Raw genomic sequence first — 14,573 nt, forward strand, 5'->3', positions numbered from 1 at the left:
CAACAGTTTCAACCCCAACTACTACAACCACAGCTGCACCAACCACAACAACCACAGCTTCACCAACCACAACAACCACAGCTGCACCAACCACAACAACCACAGCTGCACCAACCACAACAACCACAGCTGCACCAACCACAACAACCACAGCTGCACCAACCACAACCACCACAGCTGCTCCAGCAACAGTTTCATCAACAACCACTGTCTCAGCAGCGAACACTGTTTCAACAACAACTTCCTCTGGAGTCCATCACAAAACCTGCTTTGTTTTGGCAGTTTTCGCAGTCTTTACAGCCATTTTTTTTAATTAGGAACTGAACTGAAAATTACTTTATTTCAAAAATATCATCAAAGATCCTTTCATTTAAAAAAGTATCATAAATAAGGTTTCATTATTTATTAGTATTTATCTTGTGTATTTCATTGACCTTGTGTAATTCTCTATGACTGTTTTACCAGATTTAAATGTTATGCAAAAATGTAAAAAAAAAACAAAAAACATATATATATGCATATGCAAAGCACTGGATTTATAATCATGTTGTGCAATATAAGCTTTTTGTAAATTCTGGGTTCTTCATTAAGTGCAAAAATGTTTCTGGGCTGTTTTACACAGGACCAAATAACAACACACATATTTATGTAACAAGACCACAGAGTTCTTATATGTTCTAAGAAATTATAAAAATATTTTTAAATTTTTTTGTCTGTAATACCCGTCAAAATATTTTAATTGTTTCAAGCTGTTACTTTTTTATTTATTATTTATTTTTTCAGCACCATTACAAAGGAGACTGTTTTCCACTATGTAGTGGTGATTGTTCTGTAACATTCATTTGGATTGCCATGTAAAAGGTTATAAGAATTTATAAGAACAATAACACAATAAAACAAACAAAAAAAATTCAGACTATGATTTTGTTTATTTTTTTATTTTCACGTGAGGCAGTAATAGAGTGGGTTATTCATGAGTATGATGCAGCACTAGATGAAAACGTCACAAGGCAAATTAAAACTGTTCATTATACTAACTTTATTTAAACCACAACAGTATTTATTATAAAAAAAAGTAAAAAACAAAAAACAAAAGACCTCTCAAAATGTTGGTTCTTCAGATTTTACAATGCAACATTTTTTTTTAAATGTTAATAATTTACTGAGAATAAATGAAAAAATGTTTGTTTATTTATTTGATGTTTGTAGACCTGCTACATATTTACATCAGCTGATTAATTACTCTATTGCAGGTGTTTAAAGTTCTCTTTAAAGGTATTTTGGGAAACAGTGTCCTAGTAAAGTTACCATTCATTAAAGTTTGAATAGGAATATTTTTATTAACAGTCACATCAAATAAGTAGCTGTCGGGATGTTAAAGTGATAGTTCAGCTACTTTGAAGATGCTGTATGATCAGTTTAAATTATGGTTCTGATAATAATGTACACTTTTTTTTCTTTATTGTAGCTTAACTGCAGCAACTTGAGGTGCAAAGTTTGAGTGTACTCAGGTTTTTTAAGCACATTTCTCACGTTTGCTGAAAGTTTTCGAAGTTCATTTAAAAAAATTAGATCTGGTCAAATGGAATAATTTCACCTAAAACTAGAATCAATAAGTTACACCTTATAGATTAAATTTAAATTTAAAAAGTGAAAATATAATCGCTGAGTAAATATTGTGTTGTGGTAATTTGAAAATGAAAACACTAACATTTCATTAACGTCTTAATATGGAGCACTGACTGACTTTTAAAATGACGGTGTGATTTTTAGTTTTGTGTTGCTTGACAATGTGCATTTTTAAAATGAGTCTCTGTTACTAAGTTCAAAGAAATCCTCCTTGGTGATACTGAAAACTCAGACTTTGAGCTCAACATCGCCAGTTAAACTGTTAACCTCATGTTACCTTACAGCCGTTGAGTTGACAATGAACTCCTGTGTATACCAAAGTATTCTACAAATACTCTATGAGGACAGCTATCCGACAGCTAAAACTTAACCAAAATTAAGCATATATAACAAGACAATGATCATAAGAACACTGATTCAACCACCTGTTTCCACCGAGTTCTACATGGGTTTTCAACTCCATCTTGTGGCAAGAGTGAGTACCACAAATAGCAGCATGTGACAAGATGATTGTTGTTTTTATAATAGTATGAAACAAACCAATCAAAAAATGGCTGTGCTCTTTACCTATGCAACATGAGTCACACAGTGTATTTCTTTATGAGTAAAATGAAATAACTTTCGATTGAACCTAAAATGTAAAAATTAAGTGTGATTTTAGTAAAGTAAAAGTAAGTTGATCTGTTTTAAGCTATTTAGTCAAAATACTTTAACAAACTGTGTTTGTTGTATTGATTCCATGTGTGAATCCTTCTTTTTTTTGCTTTGTTTTTGTCTTTTTGTAAATGAGTGTCAGCTGTCAGTTCATCTACATATTGTTCAAATGACATATTGCTGTTTGGATTACCAAAGAGTTTAAGACAGTTAAAGTTTTTCAGACAAAAGTAGTACTAATACAACACAAGATCCCAAAAGAACAATAGTCTCCAGCAGATGTAAATAAGTAAGTAGTTCTTACAGTCTTTTTTCTTTACAATAGCAGTCAGTTTATACATGTTTAAACTGCACATCTTTCACAATGAAGGCAATATACAAAGTTTTTTAGGAGATCCTAAGCCATCTTCGTTTCATTTGGTGTAATATATAATGTTTTGTCATTTAAGCAACATATATAATGAACCTAAAATCTGTTTTGACCATTAAATTCTTCATTCTTTGCACCACTAATCAATGGACATTATATTTTGTTCAATTCAGAGGAACAGTTTGATGAAGCAAAAATAATTACTTTATTTTGTATGTGTTAACTGTTAACACAGACTAAATCAAAAATAATGGCAAACATTGAAAAACCTACAATAGGTAAGTTTATAGCAAATTAATAGTATATTAACCATCGTGATTATATGTAAGAGGCACCATAAGTAGCTTGCCAACACATTACAACCCTGAAAAGGTTACAATAGTTCAGATGTGTTAGACAATGCTCTCTTAAAACTCTGTTTTCTCTATTCCTATTCTTATGTCATGTGTCACTGACTCACAGGGTTTGGTGAGTCAACAACATGAGCAAAGTTTTACTGTATTTTAGAGTTAAATTGCCTTTATTGCAATGTATTTCAGCAAAAACCTTTATAAATGTTATTATGTGTGATTAAAGACCAGTTTAGGATATTAGGTTTCAGAAACTGTAAAGGTTTTATGATCTTGACAATTTAATTTTTCTTCTTTTTTTAATTATTTGCTTGAATAAAATACATTGGTCTATCAGCTAAAACAAGTCCTACAATATGAATTACTGGATAAACCATGCACATCTCTAGTTTAATAATGTGTGCTACTTTATTTTATCTTTTTATTGTTCACTTGTGCTGTGCTGGCTGTCAGTCATGATTTCACAATGAGCATGTGTTTCATAATCCTGTCATTTGCAAAGCAGATTAAAAGATCAACTTTAATGAAAGTGAAAAAGCAGACAGCTAAACCCACAAATTCCTCCTAAATCTTGTCAGTTATCTAATATGCTTAGTATTGTGTTTCATTGTGTTGCTTTGTCTCCAGCAACAGGCACCCTGTCCTGCAGAGGGCACTGCTATAACACAAAACAGAAACGATTAAACGGTCCACATGAAGTCCGTTGAGACGGTATGTTTCTGTAGGTGAGAAGTCTGAAGCAGAAAGCCATATCTAAAGAAAGTCTAAACAAGGTGACTTGTTTATGAGCTCATTGTTTTAAGAATAGAAATGTAAAACTTGAACATAAGATGTTTAAAATTTTTATCTCTAATAATATATTTAATTTGTTCTAGCTGCTTAATTTTATTGTCATGGGACACCCCCATATCTCTCTGACTTACTTCAACCCTATGTTCCTTCCCGGGCACTGAGATCATCTGATCAGCTGCTTTTCGTTCTTCTGAAAACCAGCATGAAGCTCAGAGGAGACCGGTGGCACCTAAACTTTGGAACAACCTGTCCTCTGACATAAGACAGGCATCTTCACTTTCACTTTTTAAATCTCTTTCTAAAACACAACTGTTTTCACTGGCTTCTAATATAGTTTGAGTTGCTGTTTTTCCCGATACTTTTACTAAGCTTATGTTCTGTTTGTTGCTTAATATCTCTGAGTTTTACTTTTATTATTTTATTCTGTGTTTTTGTGTTATGATGGTTGGTATAAATTGTGAAGCACTTCAGTCAACTGCTGTTGTTTTTAAATGTGCTATACAAATAAATTTGACATTTGACATTCAAACATTTTTAGGTGATAAGTTTTCTCTTGTTAATGACTCATGAGAAACTTTAAAAATACACATTCTTATCATCCTATTTCCTATTTGTACTCCAAATGATTTATCTAGTGATTTAATTTAATTGTGATTGGTAAGACCAATGGTATATAGGAACTGGGCTGAGATAAACGTTACTTGTGTGGGCTCAAAAAAGGTTAAAACACAAAAACAGCTGGACTTCTATTCTGTAGTTGAAGACGTTTCACTTCTCATCTGAGGAGCTTTCTCAGTTCAGAAACAGAGAGTGTGGAATTGAAGTTTTAAAGCTGAGATGTGATGTAAGATGGATTGCTTGCAAACTGTTCTCACTCTCCTAACAAAAGAGGCTCATTAAGGTCCTTGTTCGTCTGACTCACTGATGGGCCTCTCTTGTCACAGGAGTGCAGGTGTTGATTGGAGTGAAACTGACTGGGGATCAGGCCTAAAGCTCCATTATATGTTTTTGAAAGCTGAAATCTGAGACCTCCTCTTCTGTTTAATGTTTGTGTGTTTGTGTTAATTATTTGTCTGAGTTATAACAGTTTATGTGTATATGCACAATTAGAGTTTATCTATGAAAATGTACAACCTGGACAGGTATAGGACGTTTTCACATCACCAGAACATTAAACTGTGGACACTCCAACTCTCGTTTACTTTTACATAAAACTAAAGTCAAAGGCTTAATCATGTAAAATTCAGACTTTTCTTATTTCAAGAATTAATTACTCTGATGGAAAGGTTAGTAAACAGTGTTACACAAAAATAAATGCTTAACAGTTCAAATTTAGACATGTTTCTGGTGAATCCTGAGAGGTAAGGGTTAAGTTCCTATTTAAAATGAGTGGACAGATTTTGTTACCGACATCGAGCGCAAAGACACAAATTACAATTCCAAAGGGCCCGATTCAAAGTACACAAACTCACATTTCTATACTAATGGGAACAAGAACTCTGTCTAAAAAAAACATTGCTGCCTCTCCGATAGAACCACCTCCCAGTTTTGTTTCATGATGAAAGTAACCTGTCAACTTTACAGGTGGGGCCTCCACTTAAGGCTGGCTTGGGTTACACCGAACTATTCATTGTGTAATTCTCCTAAAGTCGATACAAAATAAATCAACAAATAAATAACAACTCTCTTTAACTAAATGTGAATTTAAAAGCCACTATTGCAGTACTGCCAGAAACTTTCTCTGTCACATAGTTTGGGGCCGTCTGCTCTTTTTCTGGTTTTCTCCTGTATGCCTGTTTCCACCAAATGGCGCTCTTAATTGTCTTTGCCAATCCCTCAAACTAATGAGGTAGGGAAAATGAAAACCTTCCCTGAATGTGGTTCTTCAACATGTTTCCATTTATTTGTGTTCTCCCGACTATTAACGTCAATGACTGTTCCAGTACCAGGTACTGGATTGTTTTCTAGTTTGGTCATCATTGGCATCTGTCTTCCTTATTAACAAAAAACCTTACTTAACCGAACAGGTCTATGCCTGCTTTGGTTGTTTTTTATTTCACACACGCACACAGAAAATCAAACAATTTTAATCTTAAACAAAAATAAACTAAGCCCATTTAGAGGCTGATCTAATTCTTAAAGAAAATGACATAAAACCATGTTATCTTAACTCCTTGAATTCACATTATAAAATACAACCTCCTTTTTTGTCTATTTTTAATATTTATGAGAACTTTATTTAAAATAGCACTTAAAGCAGCCACCTATGCTGTCAGGATTCAAAGTGAGTGGAGATATCAAGAACCCAAATGCGGAACAAAATAACTTTTTTATGAGTGATGGGAACTACAGAAGGTAGAATAAACTGAACCTGATTAAACCTGAGCTTGGCTAGGTTCATTTAGAAGGAGGTAGATGAGGTCAAGGCAGTGAGCAAAGGCTGAAAAAATGCAATGACTAAAGGGAAGCTACGCTGATTAAGTAATTACAAAAAGATGACGGGGAAGAAATGGAAAAAACAATAACTGAAACTGGTCACGCAGAAGAACAAGGAAACAAAACCAGATAAATAAATTGGCAGATGAAGCCAGATATCAAAAACCAGACAGATCTACGGAAGATAAAAAATAAGGGTGCTATAAAACAACCGATACAAAGAACTCACAATGTATGAAAACAATGGTAGAACCAAGAGAAAATAGAAAAATAAACTCTGACAACCTTGTGTCTTGGTTTCGAACACAGGGAATATGTTTGTCACCAAGAAGAACATTTTCTTACTCAATAATATAAGTACAAAATACTTAGGCATCTCTTTGTCATATTTGAATTATAGTAGAAAATAAATGTTTTTTAGTCTTGTCCAAAACAATCCATAGTTTTAGATTCCTTCCCTATTTAAAACTTGTAAAAAAAAACAAAACAAAACAACTTTCAAGATTTTCATTTGTTCAAAATCTAAAGGGAAGTTTCAGATACTGAAATAATTTTCATGAGGGATGTTTATTAATGCAACTCAAAAACTGTAAGAGGTGTAAGAGCGATAATGGTTGTTTATTTTGTTTGTCTCTTTGTGGCCCTGTGTTGGACTTGTGATCTCTCCAGGGTGTCCCTCGTCTCTGACTGCTGGAGACAGACATCAGCTCTCCGCCACCTGGAAAGGAGGAGCGGGTAAAGAAAATGGATGGATGTTTAATAATGCTTCATTTGCTTTTCACAAGCTCACATTCTTAGTGAACATGGCATTACCAGCTAATTCACCAAAAACATGTGGACTGGAATGTTTTACATAAGAGATACCTATTTTTACAAGTCGCTTATGGAAAAAGACGTAATGTCATAACAGAAAATAGGTCATCTTGATTGTTTTGAAATTTCCTTGTGACTGATTCAATAGAACAAAAATAGAAATATGCAACAAATTATAGGTCTCCAGCCAGCACACCCTTTATTGTCAGATGATACAGCATCACTCTTTCTTTGTCATCAGTGTGACGTTACCTCAGGTTGGGTCCCTATAAAAGAGGAGCTAAAAACTGGGAGCATCACGATACAGCCACTGCTTGGAACAGCTCACGAGCAAAGAAAGTATCTGTAAGTACCTTTTACAAAATTATATTGTATGATAATATTTCTTCAGTTTAAAGTAGAAGAATATGTGTTTTTCATAGATACAGTCTTCTTCTTATTTTCAATATTTAATTTTTATCAGATTCTCTTGGCTAATCAATCCCTGTGTATGCTATTTTACTCAAAATCAATCACAGAAACTAAGTAGTATTAATGCCCCTGAAATTAGCTTTTTGGAACTTGAAAGTTTATAAATGGGGACAACAAATGAGGACAAAAATGTTAGTCAAAAATTTGGTTTCAACTTGTTCTCAAGCCTTCTGACCCTTTCATGACTTAATTTGCAGATACCAGAATAAACAACAACAACAACAACATCACCATGCTTATGAAGATTTGCCTCCTTCTTCTTCTGCTTGCTGGTAAAGAATAAATAAAATGTCTTCATTGTTCAAAAAATTGTTTGACTTGCACATGTAGATAAACATTAAAATACAATTTATTTGTAAAACAGCCGCTTCAAACGGACAGTCAACAACCACAGCTGCTCCAACCACAACCACAACCACAGCTGCTCCAACCACAACCACCACCACAGCTGCTCCAACCACAACCACCACCACAGCTGCTCCAACCACAACCACCACCACAGCTGCTCCAACAACAACCACCACCACAGCTGCTCCAACAACAACCACCACCACAGCTGCTCCAACAACAACCACAACCATAGCTGCTCCAGCAACAACCGCAAATGCTACAGGTTCCTCTGCAGTTCTGAACAAAAGCAGCCTATTTTCAGTCGTTGTGGCTCTGATGGTGTATTTTCTTCACTCAAACTGTTGATCATGTGAAGCCATTTTCTTCTGATTTTCTAAAGAGTATGATGAAGAATGAAGGATGATTATATTATTTTAAAAACATGTCATAAGTTTTTTGTGTTATTATTTTTCTCTTTTTCTATTTGTTTATGTAAGGAATTTTGTCTTCATCTGAGCCTCTTGGAGATGATACTGTGATAGGAGGCCTCTTATTGTTATATTCACATTGTAGCTGTATAATCATATTTATTTATCAATATTTTAAGTTTAATGCATCTGTTATTTAAAATGGCCCTGACTGTTTGCGTATACATACAATAAATTAAAATGGAAAGCATTTTTATTTTTTGGATTGCTTTGCTTATTTGGAACTGAACCATCTTCTAGGTCTTATTACATCTCTTTGTAACTTGAATAACAAAAACATTCAGCTTCTAAAATTAAGATTAAGTCTTTTAAACTTCTAAGATCAAGTGTCACACAACAAGAGATTATTATGACTTTTTCCCTTTCCCTTATTAAATCAGCTTGATAAAAAAAAAATAACTTTTTTATACTATTGCTTCCATTGCTGTCACAACATGAATACTCATATAAAGCTTTAAACATTAGCAGCACATTAACAACAACAGAGTAGCAGATGATAGTAAAGCTATAAAGCAAAAACAGCTGAATTTGCTAAATGAAATTAAGATTTGTATTATTGACATAAAGGTGGACAAAGTGATTCCATTAACTTCCAAAATTGATCCAACATGTCAGTTTTGTTTTGGAGTGATGTGTGGTCCCACCCTCCCAATTGCTAACAAGCTCTGCACTGCGTCAGTCATAATGTAACATAACATCTTTTTAAAGTCTCATATAACTAATTGAAACTAAATATATTTTTAAAATGCTTGTTCTAACATATGACAGTAAGACAAGAAATATTTTTAGTCAGGCATGAAGTGGTGGGACTTGAAAATTGTGCTGCAGCCAGCCACAAGGGGGCGCTCGTCTTTTGCATCTTCAACTTCTGGCTTTCATGTCTGTGTCAAGTTATATTGTGTGCACTTACCAGCCACTTTATTAGAGCCACTTGTTCTATTGTTTGTTACCACAAGTATTTAATCAGTCAATCACATGGCTGCAACTCAATACTTTTAGAGACGTAGACATGATGTAGACATGATGGCAGAAACTTGAATGTGGTGTGGTTGTTGGTGCCAACTGGTCTGAATATTTCAGAAACTGTTGAACTACTGGGATTCTTATATACAACCAGTTCTGTGGGCTGAAGGAGAATGGTCAAAAAACAACAACAAAAAAAGAAAATATTAAATACATAAAAGTCTTATTAATGTCAGAGGTCAGAGGAGAATGGTTCATCAGATTGGTTTGAGATGACAGAAAAGCGACAGTAGCTCAAATAAACACCAGTTACAATCAAAGGTCTGCAGAACACCGTTTCTGAACTCACAACACGACTTTGAAGCAAATGGACTACAGCAGCAAAAAACAGCACCGAGTGGCGCTCCTGTCAGCTAAAAACAGCAAAGTGAGATGACAGTTCACAGAGGCTCACCAAAATTGAACAATAAGAAATTGGAAAAACATTTCCTGGTCTGATGAGTCTCTTGAAAATCCTGGTAGATCAGTAGTTTCTGAAATAATTTAATTATTAATACATTAAATGCAACTCATTATAGTAAAATTTATTTTTTATTCTTTTTTACCCTAACTAGTGCGGTTACATTTTTCTAATTTCACTGTGATGAATGTCTGTCAATTTCTAAAACCCTGAAACAAACTGGAGTTCATACAAACAGGATTACTGTCTTCTTTTTTTCTTTTCGTTTTTGCGGTGTCTTCTGTTAATTAATGTTTGAGTATGTTGTCAGTCAACACTCTCTCCAGCAGAGAGCACTGTTTTAAAACCAATGCAGAAATAACTGAATGAGGACTGCTCTTCCACACCAGATTAGATTAGACTCCACATTTCCTCGGGTCCTCTGCATTACGTCCATCAAGTCTGAAGCAGATAGGAGGACATATCTAAATAAAGTTCAAAGTGACACCTTCATTAGAAAAGAAACAAACAATTAACATAACCTAACAATTTTTTAAAATGGATTTATTTCACTCCTCCTGTGGTGTTTTAGTGTCTTGAAAACCAAAATTGTCTCATTAAACCTTTTTTTAATTCATGACTGCTTTGTGAGCTGAAAATACAATTTCTTGTCTTTAAACACTCATATTTTTTAAACTTTGGAACCCACATTCTTTTATTCTCAGACTTTATTCATACTGCACAAATATATGTGGTTTGAAATTTAGTAAAGACTATTTTTATGTGGGGAATTAGTCTGGGATTAAAAAATCCCTGGAACTGTCAGGGTGGAGCATGACAAACGAAAAATGGGAAAAAATAAAAAATTATTTTTAAACAAAAGAACAAGAAAACAAAAAGCTGACGGGGCAGCAAAACTAAACATAACAAAATCCTACGTAAGATAAAAAGGCGAGGCGAAGCGAGGCAAGTCAAGGAACTAGAACAATGGGAGACTAGAGACAATGAACCAGAACCAGGAAGAAAAGAAAGTTACCAGGTTTTAAAGCTGAGGGTAATTAGGGGGAAGTGGGCACAGATGAGTGATTACAACAAGCAACAGGTGAAGATGGGCGAGGTAGGAAGACAAGAGATAAAGTGAAGGAAACATAATGGATATTTATAGATTAAGGAAAGCATTATTTATTCTTCTTAAAAATACAAGATTAATAAATAGAATTTAATAGTTGTAAAGAAATGTTGCTACACACTCGTGTACAGTAGGTGGTGGTATGCACCTTAAAGTTGCTTGCAATCCGCCATAATAGGAAAGAAGAAGAAGAAGACAAGAGCTAAACAGGGGAGAAGTGAATGATGACAGGAAACAATGACACAAGGAAAAATAAATAAATAAATAAATAAATAAATAACAAAATAAAATTAAACTCAAACAGAAGCATAAATCAGAAACAAGAAAACAGAACCCTTGAAAACAGAAAAACAAAGAACCAAAAACAAACTCAAAAATTACTAGAATTCATGACAGGAACACTCTTTAAAGCTACTGAATATGTAAAGCATTTTCTCCCATTTCAGGACAAATGGTCACTTGGTCCCAGTTACAGGTCATGGGTTGTTGAACAATAAAAATATCCAAAACACACAATTGAAAGCACTCAAGAAGTGTAAAAAATAAAACATTGGACTATTCTGAGCCCTGATCTGAATCCTATTGAAAATGTGTGGAAGGAGCTGAACATGGCTGGAGAAGGAACCCTTCAAACCTGAGACAGTTTGCTCATGAGGAGTGGGACAAAATACCTGTTGACAGGTGCAGAAGTTTCAGAGAAAGTTACAGACATTGCTTGATTGTTGGTTGTGCAACAAATTACAAAGTCAAAGGTACCATTCATTGTGTCAAGGCCAGTTTCATTAGTTCTGTTGAAACAGAATTCAAAAGCAATGTCTGACCTTTATTAAACGTCTCACTAAAGACTAAAAAATATCTGTTAAAATTGATCAAACTGTAGAATCTGTTAATATTTACTCTCCCACAAAAACCAAACAAAAACTGTTTGTTGTTGTTTTACTATGAGTTAAGCACTGCGAGTTTAAACACTCTGTTGAAAGATTATTTAGTAACACAATGCAAATGACTGTTTTATAGCCAACAATTTACTATATTTCCGGACAATGCCAGGAAGTAAGGCACACACTATTCAGCACAGAGGGCCAATTCTAATTCTGTAAAGCTTTTATTGTCTTTTCTTACCACTTAAAGCTCTTTATGCCAGCGCACTCATCCTCACACATTCTTTACAAGCAGGTTTTCGTGTCATGCATACACACAAACACTGCCACTCCCTGTTTTGGATTGATAATGACGATAATCTAGATGAGTCATTTTATTTATTCATTTTGAGAGATCGTAGTTACGGCTACTTCAAATTACACTGAACTATTTCTTATATAATTCTGCTCTTGTCTCACAATGTAATAAAAACAAAAATACTTTTTCTCCTCTTCTTTTTTAACCTGTTGCATTCCAGTAAAATTGTGTCTCTCTCTTTGGACTGTCTTTACTTTTGCTCTGTTGGTGACAAGACCAACATCTATGTTTTTTTTCTTTTTTTAAAAATATTTTTCCTTTACTTTTTATGTTTGTATTTGTGTGATTTACTGATTCTGCTGTTAGTCATCTTCCTTCCTTCAAACCGTTCTTTTAATAAATCTGGTTCTGTGAGAAGTGTCCGTAATTTTTATTTTACTTACAATAAGTGGCAATAATTATCTTTTAATGACAGTCCCTTTGTTGTTTCTTTTTTGACTGGGTTAGAGACTGCCATGGATTACATTAGATGTGATGTGTCACACCAATAATGATTGTGTTATTCATGTGCTCCTTATTTATTTCGTTAAAACCAAAGAGTTTAAAATTGTCTTCCTTTGTTTAAATTCTAACATTTAACCTTTATCAAATAGAATTCAAGTTAAGAAATAGATAATAAAGTAAACTTGACAAACTGCATTTTGTGCAAGAATGCAATGTGAATGCAGAGTACTGAATGATTTTGCTGATATTTGTGGATAAAGCTGAAACTAAAAGCTTAAAGATTCAGAACACTAGCTACAAGATAATGGGAGAAAAATACTATCTAAAAGTAGCACATCATATGTATGGCTAAAATAGCACAAAGTATACAGAAGTAGTTAGATTGCAAATACGTGAGAACCAACAAAAACTAAAGAACAATAGTGTGAATAGTAGTCACACAAAAAAGACAAAATGGCTTGCTGTGTTGCGATACAATGGTTTTAAAGACAACATGTCATTACCACGAAGTGCTGTATTGTGCGAATCATCCTAATTAAATGACTAACAACAAGCAATAACAATGGTTAAATAAATACATTTTGAGTAACATGTAAGAAATCAATGCAACACATGAACGTTTTCCGGTTATGATTGTTTTACCATTTATGTTTCCATAAAATATAAATGGCAAAACTACAAGACGCCTTTGACTCGTATTTGTATGAATGTAAATTTTGTTGTTGGTAAGATTTTGGCTTCCAATGAATTTTTATTTTTGTTAGTAACAAACTAGTAGAAAAAAATGACATACTCATAAAAAACTGTAACTGTAAACATGACAAATACAATTTAAAATTAAATATAAAGACATAAACGCTGAGATTTTTACATAGCAGATGTTTTTTAAAGCGTTGTGCTCTTCACATCCTCATTCTTTTTAGCAATTTACTAAACAACAATGTAATTATTTCAGTAAAGACATTCTGTCGACATACTAATACGTCACTTAGGTGAAAAGGTGTTGTGCCACTTGAGGAAAATATGTAAGCTTAATTGTTGTTAAATTCTCTTGGGATTGACTCAGTAGAACAAAAATAGAAAGATGAAATTTACAGGGTTCCACCCTTGATCGTCAATGGAATCAGAATGACTCCACCTTTTTCCTCAGCTTGACGTTTCCTCAAGTTGTCTATAAAAGAGAAGCTGAAATCAGAAAACATCACATTCACTGCAGATAACAGCAGACAAGCAAAGAAATCCTCTGTAAGTATCTTTAATACAACTATGTTGTATGATATTTCTTTAATTATATTCACTTGAATTTATACTTTTTCTAAAGGATGAGTTTCTTCTTTAATAAGCTCATATGTTTAATCTTTATCCTTTTTATTGTGAAATGTTGTTTTTGTTATTTTGCTATTTTTTAAAAACAATCTGAAATCTTGATTGTAATGTATATACACCGGTATATTGATAATTATATTTACTTAAAGTCACCATAAGATCTCAAATAAATCAACTTAATTTGATATAGTTAAAATTTATTTAAAAAGCTTTTAGATGATAGTTTTTTTATGCAACAAAGGGAAGAGGAAAAAAAGTAGATTTTCTAACAGTTGAAGTAGTTTTATGTCTTTGACTGAAATGTTAAGTTTAATTGATCTTTTCATTGACCATTATTACCTTTACTTTCAGACATCAGAGAAAAACAACAGCATCACCATGATTACTAAAATCTGTGTCATTCTTCTTCTGTTTGCTGGTAAGATAAACTATAAATTACAAATTCCTCAGAAAGTTTAAAATTTCATTTAAAATAAACAAATGTATGTGGATTTAAGAACAAACATTTTCATATGAACAGCCTCAACAAACGGACAGGGAAGCACCAGCCCTGCTACAGCTGCACCAACAACTACTATTGCAGCTGCAACAACCACCACCACAGCAGCACCAACAACCACCATAGCAGCACCAACAACAACCACCACAGCAGCACCAACAACCACCACAGCAGCACCAACAACAACCACCACAGCAGCAC

General features: G+C 33.7%; 1 protein-coding gene and 1 long non-coding RNA gene across 2 annotated transcripts in view; both read left to right on the plus strand.

Moving 5' to 3' along the window:
- LOC108247804 (mucin-5AC-like) overlaps positions 1 to 14,573 on the plus strand; it is a gene marked incomplete at its 3' end in the record, with an annotated part of 18,603 nt that overhangs the window by 2,364 nt on the left and 1,666 nt on the right. The window lies entirely within an intron of this gene.
- Positions 13,722 to 14,567, plus strand: LOC119617059. The gene is made up of 3 exons (XR_005233226.1): positions 13,722 to 13,792; positions 14,225 to 14,291; positions 14,394 to 14,567. It is a non-coding gene; the product is annotated as an uncharacterized LOC119617059 (long non-coding RNA).

The sequence above is a fragment of the Kryptolebias marmoratus genome, linkage group LG5 (genome assembly GCF_001649575.2).
Source record: "Kryptolebias marmoratus isolate JLee-2015 linkage group LG5, ASM164957v2, whole genome shotgun sequence".
Taxonomy (NCBI): Eukaryota; Metazoa; Chordata; class Actinopteri; order Cyprinodontiformes; family Rivulidae; genus Kryptolebias; species Kryptolebias marmoratus.